Source organism: Phyllobates terribilis, unplaced genomic scaffold (assembly GCF_046119375.1).
Source record: "Phyllobates terribilis strain yellow unplaced genomic scaffold, ASM4611937v1 Scaffold_12__6_contigs__length_324123572, whole genome shotgun sequence".
Classification (NCBI taxonomy): Eukaryota; Metazoa; Chordata; class Amphibia; order Anura; family Dendrobatidae; genus Phyllobates; species Phyllobates terribilis.
The window spans coordinates 129,263,045-129,282,372 of NW_027362772.1; the positions used below are offsets into that span (position 1 = coordinate 129,263,045).

At 46.2% G+C, this 19,328-nt stretch overlaps 1 protein-coding gene across 2 annotated transcripts in view; it reads left to right on the forward strand.

Annotated features, from left to right (window-relative positions):
• Positions 1-19,328, forward strand: part of LOC141172265 (sulfotransferase 2B1-like) — a 462,870-nt gene that overhangs the window by 125,450 nt on the left and 318,092 nt on the right. Inside the window, exon 1 of one of the 2 annotated variants that reach the window (XM_073656274.1) lies at positions 18,711-18,863. The exons of the other annotated variant lie outside the window; for it this stretch is intronic. The gene's annotated coding sequence lies outside the window, so the exon portion shown is untranslated. Of the gene's footprint in view, positions 1-18,710; positions 18,864-19,328 lie in introns of those variants that run through there. 2 annotated transcript variants of the gene reach the window in all.

Sequence of the window (19,328 nt, forward strand, 5' to 3'; positions counted from 1 at the left end):
CAAGGGACATTAAAACCGTCTTGTTAAGCTACTGTGACCTCCACCACTTTTCCAAGGGGCATTAAAACCATCTTGTTAAGCTACTGGGACCTCCACTTCTCTTCCGAGGGGCATTAAAACCGTCTTGTTAAGTTACCGGGACCTCCACGTCTCTTCCGAGAGGCATTAAAACCGTCTTGTTAAGCTACTGTAACCCCCACGTCTCTTCCGAGGGGCATTAAAACCGTCTTGCTAAGCTACTGTGACCTCCACCATTTTTCCAAGGGGCAATAAAACCGTCTTCTTAAGCTACTGTGACCTCCACCACTTTTCCAAGGGGCATTAAACCCGCCTGATAAGCTACTGTGACCTCCACATCTCTTCCGAGGTGCATTAAAACCCTCTTGTTAAGCTACTTTGACCTCCACCACTTTTGCAAGGGGCATTAAAACCGTCTTGTTAAGCTACTGTGACCTCCACCTCTTTCCAAGGGGCATTAAAACTGTCTTGTTAAGCTAATGTGACCACCACCACTTTTCCAAGGGGCATTAAAACCATCTTGTTAAGCTTCTCGGACCTCCACTTCTCTTCCGAGGTGCATTAATACCGTCTTGTTAAGCTACTGGGACCTCCACCACTTTTCCAAGGGGCATTAAAACCTTTTTGTTAAGCTACTGGGATCTCCATGTCTCTTCCGAGGGGCATGAAAACCGTCTTGTTAAGGTACTGTGACCTCCACCACTTTTCCAATGGGCATTAAAACCGTCTTGTTAAGCTACTGCGACATCTACCACTTTTCCAAGAGGCATTAAAACCGTCTTGCTAAGCTACTGTGACCTCCACATCTTCTCCGAGGGGCATTAAAAACGTCTTGATAAGCTACTGTGACCTCCACCACTTTTCCAAGGGGCATTAAAACCATCTTAGTAGACTACTGGGACCTCCAAGTACCATCCGAGGGGCATTAAAACCGTCTTGTTAAGCTACTGGTACCTCCACGTCTCTTCCGTGGGGCATTAATACCGTCTTGTTAAGCTACTGGGACCTCCACCACTTTTCCAAGGGGCATTAAAACCGTCTTTTTAAGCTACTGTGACCTCCACGTCTCTTACGAGGGGCATTAAAACCGTCTTGTTAAGCTACTGTGACCTCCACCACTTTTCCAAGGGTCATTACAACCGTCTTGTTAAGCTACTGTGACCTCCACCACTTTTCCAAGGGGCATTAAAACCGTTTTGTTAAGCTACTGGGACCTCCACGTCCCTTCCGGGGGGTCATGGAAACCGTCTTGTTAAGCTACTGCGACAACCTTCTTGTTTCCAAGAGGCATTAAAACCGTCTTGTTAAGCTACTGGTACCTCCACGTCTCTTCCGAGGGGCATTAAAACCGTCTTGTTAAGCTACTGTGACCTTCATGTCTCTACCGAGGGGCTTTAAAACCGTCTTGTTAAGCTACTTTGACCTTCACGTCTTCTCCGAGGGGCATTAAAAACATCCTGGTAAGCTACTGTGACCTCCACCACTTATCCAAGGGGCATTAAAACCATCTTAGTAAACTACTGATACCTCCACGTATCTTCCGAGGGGCATTAAAACCGTCTTGTTAAGCTACTGGGACCTCCACGTCTCTTCCGAGGGGCATTAAACCGTCTTATTAAGCTACTGTGACGTCCAAGTCTCCTCTGAGGGGCATTAAAACCGCCATTTTAAGCTACTGGGACCTCCACGTCTTCTCCGAGGGGCATTAAAAACATTTTGTTAAGCTACTGTGACCTCCACCACTTTTCCAAGGTGCATTAAAACAATCTTAGTAAACTACTGGGACCTCCACGGATCTTCCGAGGGGCATTAAAACCGTATTGTTAAGCTACTGGGACCTCCACGTCTCTTCCGAGGGGCATTAAACCGTCTTGTTAAGCTACTGTGACCTCCACGTCTCTTCCGAGGGGCATTAAAAACGTCTTGTTAAGGTACTGTGACCTCCACGTCTCTTCCGAGGGGCATTAAAAATGTCTTGTTAAGCTACTGTGACCTCCATCACTTTTCCAAGGGGCATTAAAACCGTCTTGTTAAGCTACTGTGACCTTTACCACTTTCCCAAGGGGCATTAAAACCATCTTGTTAAGCTTCTGGGACCACCACGTCTCTTCTGAGGGGCATTAAAACCGTCTTGTTAAGCTACTGTGACCTCCATCACTCTTCCAAGGGACATTAAAACCGTCTTGTTATACTACTGGGACCTCCATGTCTCTTCCGAGGGGCATTAAAACCATCTTGTTATGCAACTGTGACCTCCACCACTTTTCCAAAGGGCATTAAAACCATCTTGTTAAGCTACTGGGACCTCCACGACTCTTCCGAGGGGCATTAAAACCGTCTTGTTAAGCTACTGGGACCTCCACGTCTCTTCCGAGAGTCATCAAAACCGTCTTGTTAAGCTACGGTAACCTCCACGTCTCTTCCGAGGGGCATTAAAACCGTCTTGTTAAGCTACTGTGACCTCCACCACTTTTCCAAGTGGCATAAAACCATCTATTTAAGCTACTGGTACCTACACTTCTCTTCGGAGGGGCATTAAAACCGTCTTGTTAAGCTACTGTGACCTTCATGTCTCTAACGAGGGGCATTAAAACCGTCTTATTAAGCAACTTTGACCTCCACGTCTTCTCCGAGGGGCATTAAAAACGTCTTGTTAAGCTACTGTGACATCCACCACTTTTCCAAGGGGCATTAAAACCATCTTAGTAAACTACTGGGACCTCCACGTATCTTCCGAGGGGTATTAAAACCGTCTTGTTAAGCTACTGGGACCTCCACGTCTCTTCCGAGGGGCATTAAAACCGCCTTGTTAAGCTACTGGGACCTCCACCACTTTTCCAAGGGGCATTAAAACCGTCTTGTTAAGCTACTGGGACCTCCACGTCTCTTCCGAGGGGCATTAAAACCGTCTTGTTAAGCTACTGGGACCTCCACGTCTCTTCCGAGAGTCATCAAAACCGTCTTGTTAAGCTACGGTAACCTCCACGTCTCTTCCGAGGGGCATTAAAACCGTCTTGTTAAGCTACTGTGACCTCCACCACTTTTCCAAGTGGCATAAAACCATCTATTTAAGCTACTGGTACCTACACTTCTCTTCGGAGGGGCATTAAAACCGTCTTGTTAAGCTACTGTGACCTTCATGTCTCTACCGAGGGGCATTAAAACCGTCTTATTAAGCTACTTTGACCTCCACGTCTTCTCCGAGGGGCATTAAAAACGTCTTGTTAAGCTACTGTGACATCCACCACTTTTCCAAGGGGCATTAAAACCATCTTAGTAAACTACTGGGACCTCCACGTATCTTCCGAGGGGCATTAAAACCGTCTTGTTAAGCTACTGGGACCTCCACGTCTCTTCCGAGGGGCATTAAAACCGCCTTGTTAAGCTACTGGGACCTCCACCACTTTTCCAAGGGGCATTAAAACCGTCTTGTTAAGCTACTGGGACCTCCACGTCTCTTCCGAGGGGCATTAAAACCATCTTGTTAAGCTACTGTGACCTCCATGTCTCTTCCGAGGGGCAATAAAAACGTCTTGTTAAGCTACTGTGACCTCCAGAACTCTTCCGAGGGGCATTAAAAACATCTTGTTAAGCTACTGTGACCTCCATCACTTTTCCAAGGGGCATTAAAACCGTCTTGTTAAGCTACTGTGACCTTTACCACTTTCCCAAGGGGCATTAAAACCGTCTTGTTAAGCTTCTGGGACCACCACGTCTCTTCCGAGGGGCATTAAAACCGTCTTGTTAAGCTACCAGGACCTCCACGATTTTTCCAAGGGGAATTAAAACCGTCTTGTTAAACTACTGTGACCTCCACGTCTCTTCTGAGGGGCATTAAAACCGTCTTGTTAAGCTACTGTGACCTCCATTACGTTTCCAAGGGAAATTAAAACCGTCTTGTTATGCTCCTGGGACCTCCACGTCTCTTCCGAGGGGCATCAAAACCATCTTGTTAAGATACTGTGACCTCCACCACTTTTCCAATGGGCATTAACACCATCTTGTTAAGCTACTGGGACCTCCACGTCTCTTCCGAGGGGCATTAAAACCGTCTTGTTAAGCTACTGGGACCTCCACGTCTCTTCCGAGAGGCATTAAAATCGTCTTGTTAAGCTACTGTGACCTCCACCACTTTTCCAAGGGGCATTAAAACCGTCCTGTTAAGCTACTGTGACCTCCACATCTCTTCCGAGGGGCATTAAAACCCTCTTGTTAAGCTACTTTGACCTCCACCACTTTTGCAAGGGGCATTAAAACCGTCTTGTTAAGCTACTGTGACCTCGACCTCTTTCCAAGGGGCATTAAAACCTTCTTGTTGAGCTTCTCGGACCTCCGCGTCTTTTCCGAGGGGCATTAATACCGTCTTGTTAAGCTACTGGGACCTCCACCACTTTTCCAAGGGGCATTAAAAGCGTCTTGTTAAGCTACTGGGACCTCCACGTCTCTTCCGAGGGGCATTAAAACCTTCTTGTTAAGCTACTGTGACCTCCACCACTTCTCCAATGGGCATTAAAACCGTCTTGTAAAGCTACTGCGACCTCCACCACTTTTCCAAGAGGCAATAAAACCGTCTTGTTAAGCTGCTGGTACCTCCACGTCTCTTCCGAGGGACATTAAAACCGTCTTGTTGATCTACTGTGACCTCCACGTCTTCACCGAGGGGCAATAAAACTGTCTTGTTAAGCTACTGTGACCTACACCACTTTTCCAAGATGCATTAAAACCATCTTGTTAAACCACTGGGACCTCCACGTCTCTTCCGAGGGGCATCAAAACCGTCTTGTTAAGCTACCGGGGCCTCCACGATTTTTCCAAGGGGAATTAAAACCGTCTTGTTAAACTACTGTGACCTCCACGTCTCTTCTGAGGGCATTAAAACCATCTTGTTAAGCTACTGTGACCTCCATTACGTTTCCAAGGGAAATTAAAACCGTCTTGTTATGCTCCTGGGACCTCCACGTCTCTTCCGAGGGGCATTAAAACCATCTTGTTAAGATACTGTGACCTCCACCACTTTTCCAATGGGCATTAACACCATCTTGTTAAGCTACTGGGACCTCCACGTCTCTTCCGAGGGGCATTAAAACCGTCTTGTTAAGCTACTGGGACCTCCACGTCTCTTCCGAGAGGCATTAAAATCGTCTTGTTAAGCTACTGTGACCTCCACCACTTTTCCAAGGGGCAATAAAACCGTCTTGTTAAGCTACTGTGACCTCCACCACTTTTCAAATAGGCATTAAAACCGTCCTGTTAAGCTACTGTGACCTCCACATCTCTTCCGAGGGGCATTAAAACCCTCTTGTTAAGCTACTTTGACCTCCACCACTTTTGCAAGGGGCATTAAAACCGTCTTGTTAAGCTACTGTGACCTCGACCTCTTTCCAAGGGGCATTAAAACCTTCTTGTTGAGCTTCTCGGACCTCCGCGTCTCTTCCGAGGGGCATTAATACCGTCTTGTTAAGCAACTGGGACGTCCACCACTTTTCCAAGGGGCATTAAAAGCGTCTTGTTAAGCTACTGGGACCTCCACGTCTCTTCCGAGGGGCATTAAAACCTTCTTGTTAAGCTACTGTGACCTCCACCACTTCTCCAATGGGCATTAAAACCATCTTGTAAAGCTACTGCGACCTCCACCACTTTTCCAAGAGGCAATAAAACCGTCTTGTTAAGCTACTGGTACCTCCACGCCTCTTCCGAGGGACATTAAAACCGTCTTGTTGATCTACTGTGACCTCCACGTCTTCACCGAGGGGCATTAAAACTGTCTTGTTAAGCTACTGTGACCTACACCACTTTTCCAAGATGCATTAAAACCATCTTGTTAAACCACTGGGACCTCCACGTCTCTTCCGAGGGGCATCAAAACCGTCTTGTTAAGCTACTGGGACCTCCACGTATCTTCCGAGGGGCATTAAAACCGCCTTGTTAAGCTACTGTGACGTCCACGTCTCTTCCGAGGGGCATTAAAACTGTCTTGTTAGGGTACTGTGACCTCCACGTCTCTTCCGAGGGGCTTTAAAACCGTCTTGTTAAGCTACTGGGACCTCCATGTCTCCACCGAGGGGCATTAAAACCGACTTGTTGAGCTACTGTGACCTCCACGTCTTCGCCGAGGGGCATTAATACTGTCTTGTTAAGCTACTGCGACCTCCACCACTTTTCCAAGTGGCATTAAAACCGTCTTGTTAAGCTACTGGGACCTCCACGTCTCTTCTGAGGGGCTTTAAAACCGTCTTGTTAAGCTACTGGGACCTCCACCACTTTTCCAAGGGGCATTAAAACCATCTTGTTAAGCTAATGGGACCTCTACATCTCTTCCGAGGGGCATTAAAACCATCTTGTTAAGCTACTGTGACCTCCACCACTTTTCCAAGGGGCATGAAATCCGTCTTGTTAAGCTACTGCGACCTCCACCACTTTTCCAAAGGGCATTAAAACCGTCTTGTTAAGCTACTGATACCTCCACCACTTTACAAAGGGGCATTAAAACCGTCTTGTTAAGCTACTGGGACCTCCACGTCTCTTCCGAGGGGCATTAAAACCGTCTTGTTAAGCTACTGGGACCTCCACCACTTTTCCAAGGGGCATTAAAACCGTCTTGTTAAGCTACCGGGACCTCCACGTTTCTTCCGAAGGGCATTAAAACCATCTTGTTAAGCTACTGTGACCTCCACGTCTCTTCCGACGGACATTAAAACCGTATTGTTAAGCTACTGTGACCTCCACGTCTCTTCCAAGGGGCATTAAAACCATCTTGTGAAGCTACTGTGACCTCCACCACTTTTCCAAGGGGCATTAAAACCGTCTTGTTAAGCTACTGTGACCTCCATCACTTTTCCAAGGGGCATTAAAACCATCTTGTTAAGCTACTGTGACATCCACCACATTCCAAGGGGCATTAAAACCGTCTTGTTAAACTTCTGGGACCTCCACGTCTCTTCTGATGGGCATTAAAACCGTCTTGTTAAGCTACTGTGACCTCCACCACTTTTCCAAGGGACATTAAAACCGTCTTTTTAAGCTACTGTGACCTCCACGTCTCTTCCGAGGGGCATAAAAACCGTCTTGTTAAGCTACTGTGACCTCCACCACTTTTCCAAGGGCATTAAAACTGTCTTTTTACGCTACTGTGACCTACTCCACTTTTCCAAGGGGCATGAAAACTGTCTTGTTAAGCTGCTGTGACCTCCACGTCTCTTCCGAGGGGCATTAAAGCCATCTTGTTAAGCTACTGTGACCGCTACGTCTCTTCCGAGGGGCATTAAAACCGTCTTGTTAAGCTACTGTGACCTCCACCACTTTTCCAAGGGGCATTAAATCCGTCTTGTTAAGTTACTGTGACCTCCACCACTTTTCCAAGTGGCATTTAAACCGTCTTGTTAAGCTACTGCAACCTCCACCACTTTTCCAAGGGGCATTAAAACCATCTTGTTAAGCTACTGGGACCTCCACGTCTCTTCCGAGGGGCATTAAAACCGTCTTGTTAAGCTACTGTGACCTCCGCCACTTTTACAAGGGACATTAAAACTGTCTTGTTAAGCTACTGTGACCTCCATGTCTGTTCCGAGGGGCATTAAAAGCATCTTGTTAAACCACTCTGAACTCCACAGCTCTTCCAAAGGGCATTGAAATGTTGTTTTTAATTAACTCTAACCTCCACGACTCTTCAAACGGGCATTGCATTTCCTCCTAATTTTGGGCAAATTTTGCTTGGAAGGCATAAGCAAAGACTATGGGAGACCCACTTCCCAATAATGGGAATAATGTTTGTAATATGCTGTACTGCATGGCTCTTGTAAGGGGCATTGCAAGTTCCTCCATCTTAATTTTTGGCAGCTTTTGCTTGGAAGGCATAAGCAAAGACTATGGGAGACCCACTCCCCAATAATGGGAATAATGTTTGTAAAATGCTGTACTGCATGGCTCTTGTAAGGGGCATTGCAAGTTCCTCTGTCCTCATTTTTGGCAGCTTTTGGTTGGATGGCATAAGCAAAGACTATGGGATACCCACTCCCCAATAATGGGAATAATGTTTTTAAGATGCTGTACTGCATGGCTCTTGTAAGGGGCATTAAAACCGTCTTGTTAAGCTACTGGGACCTCCATGTCTCTTCCAAGGGGCATTCAAACTGTCTTGTTAAGCTACTGTGACCTCCACGTCTCTTCCGAGGCACTTTAAAACTGTCTTGTTAAGCTACTGTGACCTCCACCACTTTTCCAAGGGGCATTAAAACCATCTTGTTAAGCTATTGCGACCTCCACCACTTTTCTAAGGGGCATTAAAACCGTCTTGTTAAGCTACTGTGACCTCCACGTCTCTTCCAAGGGGCATTCAAACCGTCTTGTTAAGCTACTGGGAGCGCCACCTCTCTTCCGAGGGGCATTAAAACCGTCTTTTTAAGCTACTGTGACCTCCACGTCTCTTCAAAGGGGCATTAAAAGCATCTTCTAAAAGCACTCTGAACTCCACAGCTCTTCCAAGGGGCATTGAAATGTTGTTTTTAATTACCTATAACCTCCAAGACTCTTCCAATGGGCATTGCATTTCCTCCTAATTTTAGTCAGCTTTTGCTTTTCAATGCAAAGGCGAAAACTAAGGGAGACCCACTCCCCAATAATGGGTAGAAGGTTTTTAGTACGCTGTAATCCATGTCTGTTTCAAGGGGCATTGCAGTTCCTCATAATTTTTGGAAAGCCTTCCATTCACTGCTTAGGCCAACAGTGTACAGGAGACCCAGTTGCTATCAATGGAAAAAACAGTTTAGTTAAGGCCCTCTGACCTCCATGTCATTTCCAAGCAGCATTGGAGTGCCTCGAAATTTTTGGTAGGCATTGCACTCACTGTATGCCCTATAACTGTGTAGCCGTACCGCTCCTTTTGTTACAGAAACATATCCTACAAGACATATGTGGTTGACTGGCCTGATATTGATGTGAATGGTCCCTTTTCCTCCTGCTCTTTCTCCTTTGCCACCACTTCATCCATCATTTATCACCTGAAGGTTTGTTTTAACGGGAGTCATAGAACTGGGATAGTAGCAGGAAAACATCCAGCAATCCTCGGAGGAGGTAGGATATGCACCAAAACGCTGACCACCTCAGGCCTAGCCGCTACTAAATACATGCGCTTGCATTCCAAGAAAACAAAGCAGATGCTAACTTCTATCATCATCATCATGCTCCTCACCTCGGCACTCTCAACTCCCCTGATGGAGAAGCCAGGGCCCACCGGAGGAGTCTGGTTCTCTGGTGGGCTCGTCCAATGCTGCTTCGGCAGCGAGGTATCCATACTCAGTCCCCAGCCGCCCGGCAGCCGGGTGTCCACGCTCGGTTCCCAGCCACCAGGGGGCGGCCGGGGACTGAGTATGGATACCTCGCTGCCGAAGCAGCCATAAGGTAGTGGCCAGCTTCGACCTCCTCCAAACTTAAAGGCCCCATTTCAAGTGCAAGCTAGCAGTATGGCATTGCAGCCTGGGGGTGGGTGGGTGGCAGGCTGCACCCTTACGCTTGCATTAAAAGAAAACAAAGCATACGCTAACTTCTATCATCATAATCATGCTCCTCACGTTGGCACTCTCAACTCCCCTGATGGAGAAGCCAGGGCCCACCGGAGGAGTCGGGTTCTCTGGTGGGCTCGTCCAATGCTGCCCTAAAGCAGGCCAGGCTAATAAAAGTGTGTGGGAAGGTGACAGGAGAAATAGGGGCGGCTGGGGACCGTTTATGGACACCCGGCCGCCCCCAGGTGGCTGGGGACCGTGTGTGGACACCCGGCCGCGGGGCGGCTGGGGACCGAGTATGGACACTCGGCCACCCCCTGGCGCCTGGGGACCGAGCGTGGACACCCGGCCGCCGGGCAGCTGGGGACTGAGGATGGATACCTCGCTGCCAAAGAAGCCATGAGGTAGTGGCCAGCTTCAGCCTCCTCCTAACTATAAGGCCCCATTTCAAGTGCAAGCTAGCAGTATAGTATTGCAGCCTGCGGGTGGGCGGGTGGGTGGTTGGCTGCATATTTGCGCTTGCATTGCAAGGAATGGGGGAGGTACAATTGAACACTGCCCTGGGACAAGGACTTGCACGGGGATAGTTGAAAGTCTGCATCTTCTGATGCGGCAAAGATGACTTCTGATGGGCACACTTTTAGGCAGTGACCTGGGTGTCAGAGATGCTTCCAGGCGTCTTCCCCATGCTGTTCCCATGTCTTTTCAGCACTGTATGCATGTGTCACACAGCACATGGCCAGATAAGGTTGTAAAATGTTAAAATGACATTTCCCGGTGAATGCATTTGTCACGTTTGAAAGCAATACAAAAGTGTAAAAACGCATAAAAATGCTACTTGTGAACATAGCCCAAGGTGTGGAGGAGTATTTTTTGGGGGGTTATTTATTTTACCTTATACACAAGTCTTTACCCTGGAAAGGAACTTCCTTAACATATTTCACAGGAAAGCAGTTTCAGTTTAGTTTTTGAACGTTTTATTGTGAGCCCTTAAAAGTGGCTTAATACCTCTGACCACGTTGTTGACAGCAGTGACCTGGGGGTCAGAAATGCTTCCTGGGGCGATCCCCATGCTGTCCCCATGTCATTTGAGCACTGTCACTATCGTTTTGGGCACTTGTTAGGCTTTTAAAAGACTGCCAGGGGTTCCGCCGCAAAAATACTCGGGTCTCCCATAGACTAACATTGGGCTCGTTGCTCGGGTCGAGCACCCGAGTATCACGGCGAGCTCGGCCCGAGCTTCGAGCACCCGACCATTTTAGTGCTCGCTCAACACTATTGAATACCCACAGCCACGTTTTGGGGTCCCCTCCTTTCTCCAGCATGCAACTCATTGTCATATCCTTCCTTAAATGATGAACACTATGTGATACCCAGCACAAATACTGAAACAGGTGTTTAAAAACAATATAAAGCTGATTAAACTTGTTGCCCATCGCTGCAATAGAGTAGATTCTACAGCATAATAGATGTAAAGAATGAAAAAATATATATACTAGTCCAGTTCCCACATATCTCATCGCGCAGCTACTCTCTGGCCTGGTTGTTTTCTTCATCACAGTCTTCATAGCATGATATTCTGACTTTTCCGGAATCAAGACATTGCAGCCATGTCAAAGCAAGAGATGCTAAAGATACTAGAGGCCAAAAAAGTTTAACGATGGTCCAGTGAGGATCACATGGATGACCAGAATGAAGAAGACCCTTTGAGAATTTCTTTCTTATAATTTTCTAACATTTTTGAATCTAGCAATGTGGAAGCCGTCCACTGCTAGCTGGATTAGAATGAATTTAAAAAAATTGGATTTTGGCGAATCAGATTTTTTTTGTGACATTTGATTGCAATTAAAGTAATTTGATCATAGTACTAACAGCCCGCTTAGCTGCCTGGGCTCAATGCAACACTCACAAGTTAAAGGGGGGATGTATGCTGTGCACAGTAAATTAAAATGCATAAAAATGGGGTTAAATTAAATATAATTAAAATTCGAGAGATGTGTTGTAAATTCTGAAGCTTTACCTAATACAAAGTCCTGCTTTCTCAGGGCACATATTACACTGATAAGTAAATGATTGCTTTTAAAAAGAACTTTGGATGAAGCTGTGAAGAAATACTTGTTTATCTGAGAAGTTACTCCATAATAGAGAATTTTCCTCTATTTTCTGGCACAAAACTTGCATACACGTATCACATATTCACTCCTGAATGTGGAGTCACTATTAGAAAGGTTGTGATAATATTAACCCTTTAGCGCAATTGGATGTATCTGCATGACCTTGCTGGGATTGGAAATTTTGAGCGGGGACAGGCATGGGCATACCCAGGATCAAAACTAGGGGGGGGCAAGCCATGGTCACAGATACCGAAGAGAAATATATATATAGTACAAGGCAAAGATTTCACTTCTTACATTACATGAGTGATATCTATTGTAAATTCCATAATAGCTCAGAAACCAGCGAATCGCTCCGCACAGTATACTGGCCCCCATAAAATGCCCCACATAGGATACTGGCCCCCATATAACGCTCCATACAGAATATTGGCCCCCATATAACGCTCCATACAGAATACTGGCTCCCATATAACGCTCCATGCAGGATACTGGCCCCCATAAAATGCCCCATACAGAATACTGGCCCCCATATAACGCTCCATACAGAATACTGGCTCCCATATAACGGTCCATACAGGATACTGGCCCCCATATAACGCTCCATACAGAATACTGGCCCCCATATAACGCTCCATGCAGGATATATAGTACAATGCGAAGATTTCACTTCTTACATTACATGAGTGATATCTATTGTAAATTCCACAATAGCTCAGAAACCGGCGAATCGCTCCACACAGTACACTGGCCCCCATAAAATGCCCCTTACAGGATACTGGCCCCTATATAAACGCTTCATACAAAATACTGGCCCCCATAAACTGCCCCATAAAGAATACTGGCCCCCATATAATGCTCCATACAGAATACTGGCTCCCATATAACGCTCCATACAGGATACTGGCCCCCATATAATGCTCCATGCAGGATACTGGCCCCCATATAACGCTCCATACAGAATAATGGCACCCATATAATTCTCCATACAGAATACTGGATCCCATATAACGCTCCATACAGGATACTGGCCCCAATATAATGCTCCATACAGGATACTGGCCCCCATATAACGCTTCATACAGAATACTGGCCCCCATATAATGCTCCATGCAGGATATATAGTACAATGCAAAGATTTCACTTCTTACATTACATGAGTGATATCTATTGTAAATTCCACAATAGCTCAGAAACCGGTGAATTTCTCCACACAGTATACTGGCCCCTATAAAATGCCACATACAGGATACTGGCCCCCATATAACACTCCATACAGAATACTGGCCCCCATATAACGCTCCATACAGAATACTGGCCCCCATATAATGCTCCATACAGAATACTGGCTCCCACATAACGCTCCATGCAGGATACTGGCCCCCATAAAATGCCCCATACAGAATACTGGCCCCCATATAATGCTCCATGCAGGATATATAGTACAATGCAAAGATTTCACTTCTTACATTACATGAGTGATATCTATTGTAAATTCCACAATAGCTCAGAAACCGGCGAATTGCTCCACACAGTATACTGGCCCCCATAAAATGCCCCATACAGGATACTGGCCCCCATATAACGCTCCATACAGAATACTGGCCCCCATAAAATGCTCCATACAGAATACTGGCTCCCATATAACGCTCCATGCAGGATACTGGCCCCCATAAAATGCCCCATACAGAATATTGGCCCCCATATAATGCTCCATACAGAATACTGGCTCCCATATAATGCTCCATACAGGATACTAGCCCCCATATAACGCTCCATACAGAATACTGGCCCCCATATAACGCTCCATACAGAATACTGGCTCCCATATCACGCTCCATACAGGATACTGGCCCCCATAAAATGCTCCATACAGAATACTGGCCCCCATATAACGCTCCATACAGAATACTGGCCCACATAAAATGCTCCATACAGAATATTGGCCCCATATAATGCTCCATATGGAATACTGGCCCCCATATAACGCTCCATACGGGATACTGGCCCCCATACTGTGCAGACCAAAAGTTTGGACACACCTTCTCATTTAAAGATTTTTCTGTATTTTCATGACTTTGAAAATTGTACATTCACACTTAAGGCATCAAAACTATGAATTAACACATGTGGAATTATATACTTAACAGAAAAGTGTGAAACATCTGAAAATATGTCTTATATTCTAGGTTCTTCAAAGTAGCCACCTTTTGCTTTGATGACTGCTTTGCACACTCTTGGCATTCTCTTGATGAGCTTCAAGAGGTAGTCACCGGAAATGGTTTTCACTTCACAGGTGTGCCCTGTCAGGTTTAATAAGTGGGATTTCATGACTTATAAATGGGGTTGGGACCATCAGTTTTGTTGTGCAGAAGTCAGGTGGAAAAACGAGTGGCCATCATTACTTTAAGAAATAAAGGTCAGTCAGTCCAAAAAATTGGGAAAACTTTGAAAGTGTCCCCAAGTGCAGTTGCAAAAACCATCAAGCGCTACAAAGAAACTGGCTTACATGAGGACCGCCCCAGGAAAGGAAGACCAAGAGTCACCTCTGCTTCTGAGGATACGTTTATCCGAGTTACCAGCCTCAGAAATCGCAGGTTAACAGCAGCTCAGATCAGAGACCAGGTCAATGCCTCACAGAGTTCTAGCAGCAGACACATCTCTTCAACAACTGTTAAGAGGAGACTTTGTGCAGAAGGCCTTCATGGAAAAATAGCTGCTAGGAAACCACTGCTAAGGACAGGCAACAAGCAGAAGAAACTTGTTTGGGCTAAAGAACACAAGGAATGGACATTAGACCAGTGGAAATCTGTGCTTTGGTCTGATGAGTCCAAATTTGAGATCTTTGGTTCCAACCACCGTGTCTTTGTGCGACGCAGAAAAGGTGAACGGATGGACTCTACATTCCTGGTTCCCACAGTGAAGCATGGAGGAGGAGGTGTGATGGTGTTGGGGTGCTTTGCTGGTAACACTGTTGGGGATTTATTCAAAATTGAAGGCATACTGAACCAGCATGGCTACCACAGCATCTTGCAGCGGCATTCTATTCCATCCGGTTTGTTTTTAGTTGGACGATCATTTATTTTTCAACAGGACAATGACCCCAAACACACCTCCAGGCTGTGTAAGGGCTATTTGACCAAGAAGGAGAATGATGGGGTGGTACGCCAGATGACCTGGCCTCCACAGTCACCAGACCTGAACCCAATTGAGATGGTTTGGGGTGAGCAGGACGGCAGAGTGAAGGCACAAGGGCCAACAAGTGTTAAGCATCTCTGGGAACCCAATCAAGATTGTTGGAAGACCATTTCCGGTGACTACCTATTGAAGCTCATAAAGAGAATGCCAAGAGTGTCAAAGCAGTCATCAAAGCAAAAGGTGGCTACTTTGAAGAACCTAGAATATAAGACATATTTTCAGTTGTTTCACACTTTTTTGTTAAGTGTATAGTTCCAAATGTGTTAATTCATAGTTTTGATGCCTTCAGTGTGAATGTACAATTTTCAAAGTCATGAAAATACAGAAAAATCTTTAAATGAGAAGGTGTGTCCAAACTTTTGGTCTGTACTGTATAATGCTCCATACAGAATACTGGCCCCCATATAACACTCCACGTAGGATACTGGCCGCCATATAATGCTCCATACAGAATACTGGCCCCCACATAACGCTCCATGCAGAATACTGGCCCCCATATAACACTCCATGCAGGCTGTTCCCCACACATAATGCCTCATGCAGGCTGCTCCCCCCCACCTAATGCCCCATGCAGGCTGTTGCCCCCACATAATGCCCCATGCAGGCTGTTCCCCCCACATAATGCCCCATGCAGGCTGTTCCCCCCATATAATGCCCCATGTAGGATGTCACCCCCCCTTATAATGCCCCATGCAGGATGACACACACCCCCCCTTCCTTATAATGCCCCATGCAGAATGTCACATATCCCCCTCCCTTATAATGCCCCATGCAGGATGTCACCTCCCCCTCCCTTATAATGCCCCATGCAGTAGTGTCACACACCCCCTCCCTTATAATACCCCATGCAGGATGTCACACCCCCCATCCCTTATAATGCCCCATGCAGGATGTCACACCCCCCCTCCCTTATAATGCCCCATGCAGGATGTCACACATCCCCCTCTCTTATAATGCCCCATGCAGGATGTCACCCCCCCTTATAATGCCCCATGCAGGATGTCACACACCCCCACCTCACTCCCCTCCCTTACACTGCCACAGGCCTCCATACAAAAAAAAAAAAATCAAATACCTCACGTCTCACCTGCTGCCGCTGCTCAGCTCTGGACTCCAGCGTCGCAGCCGTCTTCCCGCTCTGTGCTGTGACTGCTCAGGAGAGAGCACGGTGTAAAAACGTCACCGTGCCCTCTGACCTGAGACGTCACAGTGCAGCAGCCGCAAAGGATGCAGAAGCTGCTGCGGAGGCACGGGGAGGGGTAAGTATTGTGCCGGGTGCCGGGGCCCTGAGCAAGCGGGGGGGAGCGGGCGCTGATGGTGAGGGGCCCCTCCGCCTGCTCAGGGCCCCGGCATTTGCCCGGGTGCTGACGCCGGCCTGGGGCGCGGCGTGCGTCCCTGCTTCTAGGGGGGGGCAGCTGTTCCCCCCTGCCCCATGGTGGGTATGCCCATGGGGACAGGAACTAAACCCAGTAGAAAAGCAGCAGATGCTGGCTGAGTTGTAGAACTTATATTTGTATGTAACAGTAGCGATCAGAGCTGACTCCAATTCACCTTAACCATTTAGTTGCCACTGTCAATCACTGATAGAGACATCTAAATGAAACAATTATTGGTGCGCAAACTAAAAATAAATAACACAATATTTTTTTTAACCCCTTCCCGACATATTGCGGATACTTCCGCCCTTGACTGTTTAACTCTCTAAATGCCGCGATCAATAGGAATCGCATCATTTAGAAGATTAGGAGAGGAAGGAGGCTCCCTCTCCCACCCGATCAGCACCCTGAGCTGTGATCGTGGGCTGCAGATGGTAGTCATGGCAACTGAAGATCATACAATTACCTTTGAGTCTGCTAGCTACAGTGGCCTTTTATACCATGTTGGAAGAACAGTGGCTCAGTGGCTCAGTGGCTCAGTAGCTGCAAGGTGGTTCAGTGGTTAGCACTGTAGCCTTGCAACACTGGGGTCCTCGGTTCAAATCTCACCAAGGACAACATCTGCAAGGAGTTTGTATGTTATTATTGTATTTGCATGGGCATTCTCCGGTTTCCAAAGAAGTACTGATAAGGAATTTAGATTGTAAGCCCCAGTGGAGACAGTGTCGATATTGTCTGTAAAGCGCTGCAGAATTAATGGTGCTGTATAAGTGAGTAAAATAAATACTGTGTTTTTTGGATTATAAGACACACTTTATTTTCCCCAAACTTGGGAAGAAAATGGTGGTGCGTTTTATAATCCAAATGTAGCTTACCAAGGAGGAGGGGAGGCTGAGGAGGAGCAGGCTCACAGGAGGAAGAGTAGCTGCTGCAGGAAGCTGACGGCATCAGTGGCAGGAATGGGGTGATGCTGCGGACCCTGGGATGGGATGAGGGGTTGTTTGGTGGTGTGAGGCTGCGGTGTGCCCTGGGCTTTCACACTTCCCGTTATTTTCACTGCTGTGGACTTAGGGAAAATGGCTGCCGAAGACAGTGCATGTGCAGATAGAGATATCGGCTTCAGATATCTTGATCTCTGCATGTGCCGCCCCCGGCAGCCATCTTCCGGAAATCTACCGCAGTGAAAACAATGGAAAGTAGTAGGACTCTACCAACATTTTTTTAATTCCCCTGGCCCACCGCAGCCTTGCTGTTATGATATTGGGGTAGCACTGCTGGAATCAAGTGACTGAAGAAACACGAGCAGGGACAGCACGCGGTAGTAGAAGTTCTTGGAGTTAGCAAAGGAGTTGTAGGAAACAATCCGTAGATAGGTGAGAACAGTCGGGTTAAGACAGTCCAAAAGCTGGAGATGGAACTAGAATAACAGCTAGACACAATACTCAAGCAATGAATGAGAGATTCATGTGGCTTTAAGTAGGCTCAAACAGGAAACAAGATGAATTCTACAGGTTCAGAATCTATCATCTTAGTAAAGAGCAATTGCAGAACACAGCACCTCCAGTGTTAAGGAATGGAATTGCAGCACAATTATTAAGATGGACAATAACAGCCACTAGTGGTCAAACTGTAGAAGAACAACAGAAATCCTGACATTACTCGCCTCTTTCAACAGCGGCCTCCGGATGATGCTTAGCTTAGTTTATGTGAGCATTTTTGATGAAACTCATTAAATAGTCAAGGAACATTGATATTTTCTACAGGTTCCCCAGAGTTATCATCACAGCCGTACCCTTGCCACTTTATTAAGTACTGCAACTTGTTTCTGAATTTTCTGGAATCCAGGACCTTTTCAACTGTTTGATGTTCTCGCCCATTCACTTCAACAGGCTCAGGAGGAGGTAGACGACGCCCTTGAAAGTGATTTGGAGCAAATGACTTTAGTAAGGAGACATGGAACACTGGATGTACCTTCCTTTTTCTGGGAAGTTGAAGGCAAAATGCTACTGAGCTTACTAGTCCAATTATCTTAAAAGTACCAATCAATTTTTGACCCAGTTTTGGTGAGGGGGTATGGAGTTTCAAATTCTTGGTGGAAAGCCATACTTCATCACCCACTTGGAAGCTTGGAGAAGGTCTGCGAGATTTATCTGCTGCTTCCCTTTATTTCTCCAGGGCAATACTTAAAGTGTCTTTTAGTATTTCCAAATTTTGTTGCAGGGATTGTATTCTGTCAGTGACAGCAGGGATAGGCATTTCTCTGGGAAAATTAGGAAGAATACTTGGATGGTAACCAGAATCTGTGAAGAATGGTGTTGGTTTGGTAGAAGCATCTTGAGAATTGTTGTATGAAAATTCTGCCATATGAAGAAAATCAACATAGACATCTTGAAGATTACAAATGATGCATCTGAGAAATTGCTCTAATGTTTGGTTTCTGTGTTCAGTCTGACCATTAGATTGGGGATGGAATGCAGAAGATAAACTGACATCAATGTCCAATGCTTCACAAAATTCTTCCAGAATCTCGATCTAAATTGTGTTCCACGATCAGAGGCGGCTTTGTCTGGAATCCCATGAATGTCGAAACACATATTACAAGATCAGCAGTCTCTTTCACAGAAGGCAAACCAGTGCAGGGGACAAAATGTGCTGCTTTGGTGAGTCGGTCCACAGCTATTAGGATTGAACTCTTTCTCTTTGAAACTGGTAGTTTCACAATAAAGTCCATAGTTATAGAGCTCTGCGGATTAAATGGAATTTTCATATGCTGGAATATTCCTATTGGTGATGTGTGGGGAGTTTTATACATAGCACAGGTGTTACAGGAAGATACATATTGTTTAACATCTTTTTGGCAATTGAGCCACCAAAAGAAACGAGACAGAAATTCTTGTGATTTTTTTAATTTCTTTGTGTCCTGCTAACTTGGAGTCATGGATCAGTTTTAATGAGTTTAGTCTCACAGTTTATGGAACATAGATGCAATGATTATAAGTCCATACTTTATTTTGAAAGGTAAGAGATATATCATCCGGTGGATGCAAAAGAATTGGGTCTGTCGCTTCTCGTATATCTTCCAGCAAGTCTTTGTTATGGATCACCTCCAGGAAGTTGGACTCAGG